Genomic DNA, 15,129 nt, shown 5'->3' with positions numbered 1-15,129 from the left:
ATGCTCTTGCCTCGGTTGCACAGGCTCTGCAGAGAGGGCTCTGGTCTCCAGGAGAGGCTCCTCGGCTTCAGGGAGGGGTGGAGGCAATGCAATGCCCTGGACAAGCACAGAGAGCTCCTGCCTTTTCTATCGGCTATTGTGCCACTGAACAAGGGTGTCCTGGTTCACCTGTATCAGCTGCAGCATTGTTCCCTGCATTGCCATGCTGTTTCCCAGCACAAGCTGCCTGATCGTGCGGTAGTTGTTAAGGAGCAGAGACCATCTTGACAGGGATCTCTTGCCTTTTCCTTTGGGGCTGGGGTGGATGGTGGAGAGTCTGATAAAGATGGTCTCCACCAGCTGGCAGCAGTCAGGCCACTGGGCAGGAGAGCTACTTGCTCCCAGCACTCATCTGATATTGCTCTCCACACCAGGAGTATGGGTGGGCTTCTTTGGTGTCCTGCATGAACTGGACTAAAAAATGATCAGATAAAATATAGAGAGGCACTTACCATCCCTTCATCTTCATCCAGCCAAGCAGTTTCAGTCTCTGCAGAGGGACTTTGAGGCTCTGCTTGGGCAACGTCAGGTACCAGAATGGAGGAGCCAGAGACCTGGTTAGAGTAGGCGGACTGCAGGAGGGAGGTGCTAGAGATCAGGGTGGAGGAGCCAAAAGCCACACTGGAGGTCATGATGGAGGAGCCACAGGTCCCTATTGAAGAGCTTGGAGGCTTAGGAGCCTCCAATGTGGGCTCCTCCATGAGGTCGCTCAATTCCTCATCCTCCTCCCTTTCCTCCACAAGGTATCCACAGCAGGACTGAAAATGCCAGGTGATGCTGAGTTGCACAGGGTGACAAAGACCACAGTCCATTATCGGCACACAACAGAGCCAGAGGCAGAAGCACATCACTCATGGCGATTCTAGTTTTATGAAGCAGCGGACTTGGTTACAAAGGAACTAAAGGGGAGATTCGACCAAGATGGCATGAAAACAGCAGCTCTCAGAGAGAAGGTGGTCATTAAGGCAGCCAACAAGGATCAAACAGTGAATGTAGATTCCCTTCACCTTCCCTGTGAAGCCCAAAGCCCAACTGGAGATCCAGCTGAAAATGATCGGAGACATTTTCGGTGATTCTCCCTGTAATACTGTAAAAGACATAGCCGCAAATATGTCTAAACTCCATCCAAAAACAGGGTCTGTTTTCAAAGAGGCTGAAAACCTCATGAAACTATACCTATGTCTCCCCATCTCAACTGCTTCACCGGGGAGAGCATTTTCCACTCTGTGACATCTGAAGACATGGTTACGCATAACAATGACACAGAAAAGACTAACACACCTTGCTCATGCATGTTCATGGTGATATTTTGGACAGTCTGGACACTGATGCCCTAATGAGGACCTTCGTCAGTGCCAACCTGGAGAGAAAGGCCACATTTGGAGCTCTGTGATGTAGGCGGTAAGACTGTTCTTTTTTTTTTTAATGCTGCCGCTGCGCATTCATCTTTGCAGATTGGGCTTTGGCTCACACCCAGAGAGGGAGAGAGCAAAAACAAGAGCGAGAGATGGCCTCACCACTGCCGTGAAATAAATTTATTATTTGATTTTGAAACAGCAGTCTCTGTTGTCGTTATTTAGCCTTTCAGAGGCTATTGCATGGTTAAATCAGTGAATTTCATTAAACCTACCAGCAGACCAATTTTAGGTGGCGACCTGGCAATCTGCCCCAAATATTCCTATTTCATATTATGGCTGTGATGCACAAACACATGGAAAAGGTAAGGTAGGGAATTGTTCGCATCTAGTCAAAACGCCAATATGTTGCCACGCGTGGGATTAAAAAAATACAGAAATAGGCATAGCAGGAATGATAACCTACTGTTTTACTATACATACTAAGGATTTGCCCCCTCATCCTGGTGTCGGGCCTGCTTTTGCTATATGTGTTATGTCTTTGTTTGTTTGTTTGTTTTTTAAATTCAAACATTGACAAGTTTACAGTTCATGACAGATTTGACAGATGGAAAAGCTAATGACAATACACAAGAGGAATGTACAAACCCAGTGCATTGACAATAAAGCATCTACTGTCCCCACGCCAGACCACAGACCCCTGCTGTTATTGTTCATAAACAATCAGGTCCTAAGTAAGTTGTAAAAGGACTCCAAACTTTATAAAACTGAGAAGGCTCCTCTCTCAAATAAAAGCTGAGAGCTTCGAGAGGCTTGAACACATTACTTATCCACTGTGTGATGCCAGGGGTTCTGTCGGACACCTACTTTAATTAAATGCATCTCCTAGTGCAGAAGAGGAGGATTTTCCGGCGTTTTAATGGATTTGGAGGAATATTTTGGGGATTATCTGTACCAAGAATGTATCATGAAGGAGAAATGCTCACTGTTTGACCAGTTATATCACTGATTTCTTTAAGAACATCTTTCTAGAATTTGTGAATGTGTGTACATTCTAGTAAACAGTGAAAGTCCCTTCTTTAATCTTGCACTTATTACAAAACATTGAGAGATCTGGGTTCATTTTATTCTGTCTCACTGGGGTGATATGTAGTCTATGATTTATCTTAAATTGTACTTCCTTTTCTCTGTTAGTGGTATAACAGCCAGATAGGTTGAGCCTCATATCATCCCACTCTTTATGTTCAGTTTCAACACCAGAGTCATTCTCCCATTCTGTTTTAATTTTAGCTGTATTTTCCTTCACTGTCCCAGAGAATGAAACAGAATTGTGTCACTAGTTTGGCTGAGTCCTCACTATTAATAAATATTTGCTCTAAAGAGAAGACTGCCCCACAATATTGAGACTATTTGAGAGTGGATACATCATAGTTGCATAACTGGAAGTACCGAAAAAAATTGGGTGGCCGGAATTTTCTGCCCTCTAACTGATCGAAACTCATGACTGAACCATTTTCTACAATGTCTCCCAGTGTTTTAATGCCTTTATCAGACCATACACAGAAACAGTTCTGCTCTAGACCAGGGGGGAATCTGGATTGGAGTATTAGGGGCATTAGTGGGGGCATTAGTGTTTTTTTCACAGAGGATAGCAGTAAAGTTGTGTGCTTAGTTTGTAACCAACATGTGGCTGTTTTCAAAGATTACAACTTGAGCCGTCACAATTTTCAATATAATAAGAAGAATAAGTGCACAGTGTGTTGTCTATAATTGAATCTAGTGATAAAATTAGAAATTGCGACATGACAAATTTGTTTGGCCACAAACAACAATCTGGGTAGCCCCCAGGAAAAATAATTGCCCACCCCTGCTCTAGAGGGACACACCGAACCATCTCTAAATTTTGGTGACTCTCTAGGAGAAAGATATGGGCCTCCACTGACCAGAGAAATATCGCTACACTTAAGGAGACAGGTCTATTACGAAATTCATTTTTATCATTTTAAATTGCATCCTGAATTGGAGTTTTGGTAGGATACAGGTAGGCCCAACTATAGTGTCATCTAGATGTTAAATCCAGAAATCTCTAACCAAATCTACAAATCCCTGACCTTCTTTTGAGAGCGAAGTCATGGTGTTAGCGATATACAAATATAATCCAATAGACATGGACTTTGACATGAAATTTACCTCTTCCACAATTAAAGCAAATGTTAGTAGTGGTGTTGGGAGAGACACCATTACTAACTAGAGTCGGTGGTGCTGGGAGAGACGTGTCAATCAAACTTAAACTAATAAATACTTAGAGGAGGATCGGTCACCGGAGCGGCCAGGTGGGATGTCTGTACATATTAGAGCTGACTTCAAGAGTTACATTTCTCAAAAAATGATAGAACATATAAATCATTAAAACTCTATGAGCATTTTAAAAGAAAAACTGACAATCAAGTTTAAATTCTTATGTCAACATTCATTACTTTCGTCGTTTCTGATTTTAGAATGTGATGTCACAAACCTCTCTACAACATCAAGTTCCACATAACTGTTAAATTTATAAGCACAAAAGCGACCGACTTCATCAAGTGATCACTTCAAAGAGAGCGTCTTCATAATATTTGAAACCTAAACCTTTAATAGTTTTTCGTGATACAACCCTTGTGAAAAAGAAGTATATTTAAATATGTTAGTCGTATATTGGAAGTATCCAAAGAGTAATAAAAGTATGTTTTAATTTAATGTATTTTATTTACATACACTTTAGGAATACTTTAATGTGTTTTCAAAAAGTAAGCTTTAAATAACCACATTTCTACTATTACTTTAGCACATTGTTCTGGAAGGCACTTCAATGACTGTATTTTTGACACACTGAGGTGATCTTTAAAAAAAAAAGAACTTCATTATAATGGTAACATAAGCACATTTAAATTGTGCTTTAGTGTACTCTGCTGAAGTGGACTTTGATGAAATAATTTCCTAATATGTTAAAGCTTATTTAAACAAATGTAAATGATCAATTTTAGTGTACTGCTAAAACATACATTAAGAGACAAAATATTTGCAATTTAACTTTTGCTTTTGGAGATAGATACTTATTAATCTTTTGTTTGGCTGAGGCAAATTTGAACCCAATGGCCAAACAGGATTAGGTCATATTTCTGCATTCTTTTAAATAAAGTGTTTTTGTTTAATGCATTTTTCATGTCACATACACTCAAACAACTGAATGCATTTGTAGTGCATTTTATTTGAGGCCAAGCAGGTAAAAAAAGTGGTCTTTAGGCAACAGTGCACTCAACTGCCATTATATTGTTCCTAATTTTAACATCAAAAGACAGTGGATTTGAGCAGTGATTCAGCGTACCATGACTATATATTGACACACTATTTATGTCTCTAAGTGTACTAAAGTACTCAAAGGGGAGTACTGTAGCGCAGCAGCTTTCAACCTTCCTCGGCGAATGACTGTTGCTTAGCCCCAGTTCTTCAAAAGTTAAATGGGGCATTCTCAGATTAAGACTGCTGCTAAAAAAAGAGGCACTATGCCAAAGAAAGCAAACGCAGTGTAATCACTTCAAAATGAAAGCAAACATATGTATGAACTAAAAGCACAGATATCACAAGAATATTGTTTAGAAGTGTGACTGGAATACATCTCTTAGAAATACAGTTCGTAAGATCAATAACACATTTCTGTCCTACTAAAGTGATTTTTAAATGTAATATAGACACAGATAAGTTGTACTTCAGTATATATGTATCTTTTTTTTAACACTTCTAAAAAAGTATTTCGAAAGAGTACTACAACTACACTTATTCAATATTTCTGAAGTACATAACTGTTTTTTAGCACAACTTGTGTCCCAAAATAACATATTAAAGTAGCATTTAGTGTATTTAATTTGTATTAGAATTTGATTCAAATATAACTTAAATATGCTTATGTTCAAATAAGTTGTTCCAAAGTAGTACATTTACTACACTCAGAAGTGTGATTCAAATATGGGCATTAAAAGTACACTTTTTTAAGAAAAAGTGCACTTCTCCCAAGTGCACTTTAGCACACTTTTTTCCACAAGGGAACATTACCATCCACTGATTTGATTCTAATACAATTTTATGGCCCCTCCTGGAATTGCAACCTTATCATGGTGGAGGGGTTCGTGAGCCCCTGTGATCCTGGGAGCTGTGCTGCCTGGAGCATGTAGCTCCTGGTAAGGCAGAGAGGGCCCAGGTGAGGGGCCAGTGAAAAAGCAATTCTTAAAGCCCTTATTAACAGCATGGGGTCTGGCCGGGCTCAGCCTGAATGAGCCACATTGGACCACCTTCTCGTGGGCCCATAACCTGTGAGGGGAGAAATAGGGGCCGGGTGCGATGCCACACGGGTGGCGGGTTGGGGCGAGGGCCCCGGCGGACTGGACTTATGGTACAGAAACTGGCTTTTGGTACGTGGAACGTCACCTCTCGGGGGGGGGGGGGGGGAGGAGCCAGAACTTATGCGGGAGGTGGAGCCTTACCAACTAGATACAGTTGGGCTCACTTCTACACACAGCCTTGGCTCTGGAACCAAACTCCTGGATGGGGGCTGGACTCTATCCTTCTCCGGAGTTGCCCGGGGTGAGAGGCGACAGTCAGGTGTGGGGTTGCTTGTTAGCCCCTGACTGAGTGCCGCTGTGTTGGAGTTTGTCCCGGTGAACAAAACGGTTGCCTCACTGCGACTTTGGGCCGCAGGGGGGAAATCTCTGACTGTCGTGATGGCGTACGCGCCGAATGGCAGCTTGGAGTACCCACACCTCCAGAGGAGCTTCTCCCTGATCCTGAGGAAGGTTGGGGACATGGAGTCCGAATGGACCCTGTTCAGAGCCTCCATTGTTGAAGCGGCAGCTTTGAGTTTTGGCCAGACGGTCTTCGGTGCCTGTCATGGCGGCAACCCAAGGACCCGGTGGTGGATAATTATTACAGATTTCTGGATATGTTCAGTGAAGTAAGGGTAAAACATTAGGTACTAGAAATGCATGAATAAATAAAAGTTGTGATTATTAAAGACTTCTGGACATATGTTCAGGGAAATAAGGGTAATACATGTTTCTTGCATCAGCCATAAATATGAGTGATAAGAAGAGCGATGATGGAGTCAGTCTGGCAGCTCCAGATCCTCTAATGGAGCCAGTCCAGCCCCATCACACGAGGAGGCCACCATCAGAGGACTCCTGGAGGCAATCAGAGAGTTGGAGAGCAGGGAGCATGAGGAGGGGTCATCACTATGGCAGCAGATTCCACCACTGTCCAGCCAGAACTCTTGGTGACATGTCTCCATCCTCTGTCCTCTGGAGGAAATACTGGAGTGGGGTGCAGATGAGGTTGGTCTGACTTTAAGTGCGTCAGGGGATGGAGGCGAAAACAACTTGTTTTTTCCCTGGGTACCACAGACCAATGCCCCAGAGAACATCCCCCATGAGCGGAGCCAGATCTCTGCACCTCCCCAGCCCCAAATAGAGGACAGCCAGAGTTCAGTTGTACACAACTTGGGGTCTGCTGTCAACCTGAGTGAGGAGGAAGAGAAGAGACTATACCTCCCACACTGCAGCTGCAGATCAGAGCTCCAGCTCTCTGACAGAGCAGAGAGCCTCCAGAAAGAGAAGCCGTGATAGCAGGAGGCTCTCAGATGAAAGCCCAGAGGAGAGCAACACAGAGGAATCACAAAGGAAAAGGAAGAGGAGGGACAACACAGACTGACTCAGAATGAACATTTACGTGTCAATGAACGTGATGTGATTCCTCATCTGAACCGTTATTTTAATTAAAAAAAAAAGAAACCTGACTATTCAAATAGGTTTCCAAGCCACAGTGTTTTGTACCTGGCTTATTTGCAGCTCAGAATATACTTTGGCGTAGTAGACCTTAACAACAGCAGAAGTATATTACTGGGTACTCAGAGTGTAATTTCGCTACATGTACAGCTCAAGCAAGACCGGAAGAAGCATAGTGAGCTCATTTGTGTAGCTGTGTTTTTAACCTACCAAGCTATCTAAATGGTAACTATTGTAATTTACTCTCTCATAGCAATAGTTTGAGAATAAGGAAACAACTAAAGCACAGAAAAATGTCAAGGAACTCAAAAAATGTTACTTAGTTTCATCAAATTGGCATGCTTGTTTCATACCTTTCTGTTGGGAACCAAGTGATACATGGGGTCATGTAGTGGAATTAGACATTTTTAATGTCTGTTGTCGGCACAAAAGGGTCCAGTGTTACCTATCAGCTCATTACTACTGTACTACTAGTGCTGTTCCTGAATATATCCAGGTATCTTGGCTATGAAGGAGTGATACAGGTACATATATCCATTGTTCTTACACAGTATTCCAACGGTAGCGTGGCCGAGCGGTCTAAGGCGCTGGATTAAGGCTCCAGTCTCTTCGGGGGCGTGGGTTCGAATCCCACCGCTGCCAATTTGTTATCTCAACTCTTCCTTTGTCACAGAAGTCTCCCAAGGGTTCTGGGAATGGAAGCTCTCTGCGATGTCCAAAAAGGGTTACCCATCTACCTGAAGTAGCTGCATGTCTCCTTCTCTAAGGAAACATGTATAATCATCAAGATTACATACATAAAGCGCATGCATAAACCGGACTACACTACCTGACACCCTGGCAATAGAGATGCTACTATTTCTTTGACAAAGGAGAAAAACTCAAACATGACAATGAAGAAAATTATGGGTTTTTCCAGTCACCTGTGGCTTTCAGTTTGTAGTGTTCATCACATCTGTTTTTCACACTGAATGTCTTTGCTTTGACACGCTAAGTAAGCAGTAACACTACTTGTCAAAACAACAAGCAGAATATCTCCAGGCTGTGTCTGGGCCACCTTGAAAGTATGAAAAACCTTTGACGCTCGCTCAGACTTTGTCCTTAATAACTTCTGTGTACCTGGTAGTGTGGCCGAGCGGTCTAAGGCGCTGGATTTAGGCTCCAGTCTCTTCGGGGGCGTGGGTTCGAATCCCACCACTGCCATAAGGTTTATGCTATTTCTCTAATTAACCCCAAAACGTTTTTTTCAAGTTGGAACAAAAAGCTCCCTAAGGGTCTTTTCACATATAGTCCTTTTTAAATGACCCAAACTCAGTTCTCCTAAAGTGGACCAACAGAAAAAGGACACAGTTCTTCTGGCATTCCTATTGTGAGTTCATTTGAAGGAGGACTCAGTTCTCTTTCTGGTCCACCTCAACTCTGATGGGGCCTCAGTCCTCTTTCTGTTCACATTATATGTCTTTCTATTGTTACATATGGAAGCCCTAAGATGCCATGAATTTACACGGAGTTTAGATTCCGTTTTCTCGAGTGTGTTATTTTTTTCATTTTCTCAAGATCTCGACTTATTTATATCATTATCACGAATTAACAAAACGTTGTTTTTCCATGATGATGACATAATTAATTCGTTATCGAGATCTCAAATTAGTTATGTCGTTATCTCAAAAACACAATTCACATTATTCACAAATCTCATTATGCAATTCACTGGCAGAGTGAATGGAAAAAATATTTACCCTCAATTGATGATGCAGGAATTGCTGTGACATACCCAAGACATTTCATCACAGGTACAAAGTAGGAAAGATTATGTTCACTACTGAAGAAATTATGCTTTGTTTTGATGAAGTACTGTCCTATTGCATAACAAGTCTCATCAGTTCCAGTATGGGACACACAGAAATTTTTCACAGAAAACAAACTGTCATCATTCAATACCACTGTGTACGAGTTGCATCTGATTTTCCTAGTGCAAGACTCTGAATTGATGACCTCACTATTTACTACTATTCTCCTGTAATATCTCACAGGGATCCAACTGAAAGTATGAAAGACACTGTGCATTACTAAAAAATCCTCATGGTCAATTTTTCTTTTCTTTTTGGTCTGCCAAAGTCACAACATTGCTACGACACACAATTTTCAACCTCTTTGGCAGTAAAATCGTTCAAACAAGTCTTTGCATTCAACAGTAGTGTTGCCCATGACCTTTTCTCCCAGCAATTGTAAGGCATTTTGCATCCAAAATATTTTAATAATCTGAAGAGCAACACCTTGTGACCATGTTCATGAGGTCACAGTTGTATGCTTCAAATACAAACGCAGAATGAGACCAAAGTGGACCCCGATTTCCAAAACTCCCTGTTAAATGAAGACAAAGGTGTGCATTGTAAGCCATGTTCCCCTGTTCCCATAAAGGTCTTGTATTTCTGCCACATATTGCAGCAGTAGCTCCTCAGCTTGCTGAATTTCACCTAAGCTGATTCTCTTACCAAGTAAGAGCTACACCATGGACAAGCTTAGATACTTGTCAGGCTGAATTCCCTTCAACACTGAGATGCCGTAGTATTGCAACCACATCAACCACTCATGAGCTTTCCAGAACTTTCTGTGTTTTAAAGAATGAGGTATCCTTGAAACAGTACACGTAGGTCGTATGTCCAGAGACCTCTTATCTAAAATTTGATCTGCCAATGTACCAGGGTGTCTGCTGATTCTCACTGTTTAACTACAGCCTGGACATTGTCCTAGCAATACCTAAAGGGACACTGTGCGTGTAATCTGGGACACAGGAGTTATGTTAAAATGTGAGATATGTAGTAAAATGCTCAGTCCTTTCACACCTTTAACTGGCATTCCAGATTGTAGAGCACATTCAATTTGCTCCTCAGTTTGAGCCTCCGTCTGTAACTCGCAAGATTCAAACAGGTACACGTATATAAGCCCTCCCCTTTTCAACCATCTTACCTCTCTGCAGGCAAAATGAACACCTATATTCACCATTGAATTGTTTGAAATTTTGCATTAGTGGCCTTGCTACTGAATCACACACAAGTTTCAGAGGATAAACTCTTGTGGTGTTAGTAGTGGTAGACGTTTGCCATGTGATCCCCTGAGTTTGCAGAAGTAAAATCTCCTCAGCAAAGGGTTGAAGGTCCACATTCGTGTTTGGTTTGCTATTGCCAAACCATAGCCCACACAGCTTCACATGCTTCTGTCTGTCAAATATTGGCAGTTCATTAATGATGCACTAGACAGGCCAAATTCAAATTTATAGCTAAACATAAATCAGTGTAGGGGAGTTACACATAGTAGACTATGTATTTTACACCTGCCACAGTGGTTAGATCAAGTAAATCTAACTGTTACCCGCCACTCACATGTTTTTACCTACATTTGCTAATTTGCAGCCCTGCCTCTACCCACTGAATTTATGATGTCAAACATGTTTTGAAAAACACAGATCAAGGTTCCTCACACACCACAAAGCTTGTTTTGGAGCAAAGATATTTTACCGATTTAACATATATTTTCCAGACTAACAAATATGTAAGTGCCAGCTCAGATAACGTTAACTGCGCTATTCTCTGCTAGACTAGCTAGCTAGTTCTAACTTATTTGACTGCTGTAAAAGGCCACTAGCTAGCTACTACTGCAACCACATTCATTCAGCCATTTCCTTCAACAAGCTAGACATCAAGCTAGCTATGACGCTAATGAGCACAAGTTAGCTAGCAGACAGCTATCATGTTTGTTTGCTAGCAATACCTAGTTAACAACATTAGCAACAAGTTGAGTATAACAGGTCTAACAATGTAGTATGTAACGTTAATCATAGCTTATTTCCATCTACTTCGAGTTCTACTCAGAATATTTTCTTTGGAGTCGGAGAGATGTTTTTTATAAGCAATGCCACTCATTCCTTGGCTTTGGCATTCCTTTCTTTCCCGCAAACTGTGAGGTGTCATGTGACGTGTCATTCAACCAACATTTTTTACAGTATAGTTCCGCACAAGGTCAACTCGGTGGTAGTTCCAATGATCAATAAATAGAAACTCATTTCTGGCCTTGATATAGTTGTGGATGCTTCGTCATTGTTTGCTGTGGGCGAATCATGTGTTGCTATGCAATCCAAATCTTCCAGCGGACAACTCTCTTCAGTTTCTGCAACGCAAAGTGTGCAGCCATTTATTTATTTTTTTGCTCAACAGTTAATAAGGGCAGAACTGCTCCGAAAGGTGGATGGCCAATTTTTCAAGCTGTTTTAAGAAAAACTGCAGGTGAGTTTTATTTCATAAATCATAGCATCCTATTTTCAGGTTAAGCTGAAGACTAACTAACTTTGTCCCAGTGTTGTAAATGTTATCCTTAACTGAAAAAAAAAGGCTGGCTAACAGCTAACATTAGCATTAGATTTTGGCTAGCTAATGTTAACAGTTATCCTAACATTATCATATGCTAGGTCTCTATGACTGGTTAACCTCAGGTCTCCCCACTGGAAGCCCAAGGTAGGGGGAGCCGGGGGGAATCTATCAATGAATCTCTAACCACCCCATGTATCTAGGGAACTGTGCACATGTTTTGTTATGTGACCATGAATTCACGAGGCATCCATCATTTCTATCTCGCTGTGATGGAGAAGAACACATTGGAGAAGTGGTAAGTATCTTTTTACACAAACTACTTTTTTTGCATGTCAAGGTAATTTTTCTGCATTCACCGGCCTTTCTTTAGCTGATCCATATAAACTCTGGACGAGCATAAGCAGAAACATGTTCTTGCTTGTAAGCAAGGGAGCTCATAGCTAGGCCAATCCACATTATTTTAAGATTAATGTCACTCCGTACCACCAGCCAATCTTATGTCTAGATCGCAAGGTATGTAACGTGATGATATTTAAGAAGAGGGACGAAAATTGGAATGACCAACAGAGATTACTTGATTGTAAAGCACAATTTCTAAAGTAGGTTACCCTAGATGCTGAAAATACGTTCCTGTCCCATCCCGTGCTTTGAAGGTTCCAGCTTTCCAGCTCTAGTGTCTGTGTTTTGACAGTTTTGACTGCATCAAATTTGAAGTTGTAATGCAGCATACGCTATGACATCCTGGTAACACCCACTGTCTTTAGGCTTTCTGTTTCTGTCTCAAACTGCAGGGAAATGGTACATTTAGCAGCAAGAATCAAGAAAATTTTCCCCAGGGGAGGATGCCCTTGGACCCCCCTACAGGTTTACCCTGTGCTCTTGCCCCGCAGAATTAAGGCAAGAGAATAACAGACTTCAAAAAGAAAATGACAGACTAAAAGACATGGTCATAAATAGTGAGCGTCACATCTATAAAAAAATTACAGTAATACAGTAATAAATCACTATAAGGATGATCTCTGAAATGTGTGCATGTATATTTGCAAAAAAGTTCTTAAAGTGTTTTTCTTTTTTTTTCCCCCTAGCCACTCCCCATATTTCTGAAACACTGCAAAAATTGATAGCTGGACCCAGAGCATCCCAGATGAAGTGAGTATATTCCCGCGGCTCTTCAGCCCCTCTGCAATGGCTCTCTGTAGCTTTGACCAAAGATGACACAGAAATAAATAATGGTTATTTTTGTTTCATGTTTATTTATTTTTGTTGCACAGTGGTTAATCTTTTCATAGGGAACAGTTCTTAATTTCTTTGGAAATAAAAAAAAAAAATGTTTTAATATTTCGTCCACTTAAGTATGTGTCACCTCCTGTGTAGGTGCACTTCTAGGGGCTTTTCCCTGCAGGTGGCTAACCTGCAGGGAACGGATAAATCCAAGAAAAGAAAAGTATCGGAGTAAAAAAGAGCGTTTTATTCTGCGTAGACAGATTTGTTTGCTTTCAAGAGTTTTCTGTATTGTATTTCTATAATTTCATAAATGCATTATAACTGGTAGTTTTTATATATAAAGTATAACTATATATAAAATTCTGTAAACTGTGTTATCTTTATTTTAAGGGTCGAAAAGGTTATGCGGCTTCAGAATAATTTTATTTGGTGGGAGAGGGGGCAAATGTGACTCTTTTGATAATAAAGGTTGCAGACCCCTGACCCTAAACTATAGTTTTAGGTCAATTAAGTCAGTAATTGCGTCTTATCTCAGCTTTGTGTTATACAGTGTGTAGTTTACAGATTACATTTTCAATTGAGACCCCTGGTCCTTGGGATGACACAGGAGGAAGCAACTGAGTGGCAACCAAGGTAGGTGGTCAAACTTTTCTTTTGTCTGCTCCCTTAACCAGTGGACTGCTGGACTAATGAGGACAGGGTAAATAACAGAAACACCTCTTTATAATGCAATTACAAAATTACGAAAACATTATATATCCCATTCAATACAGCCCTTAATTGTCGTTGTATAATTCACACTCTGCATAAGTCTAAAAAGAGGAAGGTTGGATGAACATGGGGGAAGAGCAGAGAGTCACTGCTAGTGTGCTAATTTAGCTACTTGTTGGCTAGTTAGCTAGACAGCTCGATTTCATGGTTAAAATTATGAAAACCATTGCTCACTAGCTAACTTCAGGTACACACTTGACATGGCAGCAAATATAATTCAATAATTCAATACAGATATGGCATACCCCCTGCTATTAGAGTAATATATACTAACTAATCAGCTAATGTTAATCTGTATGAGAAATGAATGGGGTTTTTTTTTTCTTTTCATACTGGGCAACGTTTGCGCAGTTTGCTGTCTCCCAGTCCAGTGTTTGCAAAACCAATTAGCTCATGTGAAAATTCTGTCACAAAACTATGTTGATATGTATCCTTGCACATTTTTAAGTGGGTATACAGTAAGCTTGGGCGGTGTCTAATTTTTCATACCTTCATACCTTCCTGCAATTTCACTGGGGTATACGGTATATGACAGTATCTGTAGTAAAGAAAATCAGCTGAGCTTGGTTATCTAAAGCCCTTGTCATTTTACGACTTTGTGATCAATATCGATTCCATATGCGCATTTATTTTTTCACGTTGTACAGATTACTTTTGTTTTCTTTTGTTCTATATAGTTGTGTACGAGGGGGGGAATGTTGATGGCCTAACTGGTGTCCTGTGGAATCGACTAGAGGACAAAGTATAGGTGTTTATTGTAATTAGGCTAATTGCGTATTAGACACTGTCAGTGAGTCTAAGTCGTCCGCAACGTTAGAGCAATCATATGTTATATCGCTCGGAAGCATAAGATGTCGAGACGAGTAGGCTAATACAATTTTACTATTCCTTGACTGGAACAGTTAAGTAAGGACATCCAGGTATATATTGTGGCCTATTCTCTACTAAAAAAAAAACATTTTCCTTTCTTTGTGGCAATTTCACCTTTATATCTGCAAAGTTTGTCTAAGTTTGGTTTTTGTGACGTAGCATGAAATGAAATTCACCCCTCCCACAATTAAAGCAAAAGTTAGTAGTGGTGTTGGGAGAGACACCATTACTAACTAGAGTCGGTGGTGCTGGGAGAGACGTGTCAATCAAACTTAAACTAATAAATAATTAAAGGAGGATCGGTCACCGGAGTGGCCAGGTGGGATGTCTGTACATATTAGAGCTGACTTTAAGAGTTACATTTCTCAAAAATGATTTCTCAAACATATAAATCACTAAAACTCCATGATGACTATATTTTATCAGAAAAACTGGCAGTTACGTCAAGTTTAAATTCTTTTGCCGACAGTGAATTCATTACTTTTGCCATTTCTGCTTTTAGGATGTGATGTTGCAAATAGAGCCTGACCGATACCAATTTCGATATTTGAGGATTTAATAAAATGATAACGATATATATTGGCCGATCTTCTTTTTTTTTCAGAAACCCAAAACATAAGCAAAGATTTCCCCTAACATTTGTTTTGTGTAGTTATTTAAGAGTCCTCACCAAAATAATGAGACATAATGCAG

The 15,129-nt window shown here is 40.7% G+C and overlaps 2 non-coding genes across 2 annotated transcripts; both read left to right on the top strand.

Moving 5' to 3' along the window:
* The first annotated feature begins 7,764 nt into the window (after positions 1-7,764).
* Positions 7,765-7,846, top strand: trnal-aag (transfer RNA leucine (anticodon AAG)). The gene has a single exon. It is a non-coding gene; the product is annotated as a tRNA-Leu (tRNA).
* Positions 7,847-8,325: 479 nt separating this feature from the next.
* trnal-uag (transfer RNA leucine (anticodon UAG)) lies at positions 8,326-8,407 on the top strand. The gene has a single exon. It is a non-coding gene; the product is annotated as a tRNA-Leu (tRNA).
* The last annotated feature ends 6,722 nt before the right edge of the window (positions 8,408-15,129 follow it).

This window comes from Chanos chanos, chromosome 7 (genome assembly GCF_902362185.1).
Source record: "Chanos chanos chromosome 7, fChaCha1.1, whole genome shotgun sequence".
In the NCBI taxonomy this organism is placed as follows: domain Eukaryota; kingdom Metazoa; phylum Chordata; class Actinopteri; order Gonorynchiformes; family Chanidae; genus Chanos; species Chanos chanos.
Note: the sequence above shows the minus strand (reverse complement) of the source record. Positions and strands in the feature narration are given on the sequence as shown.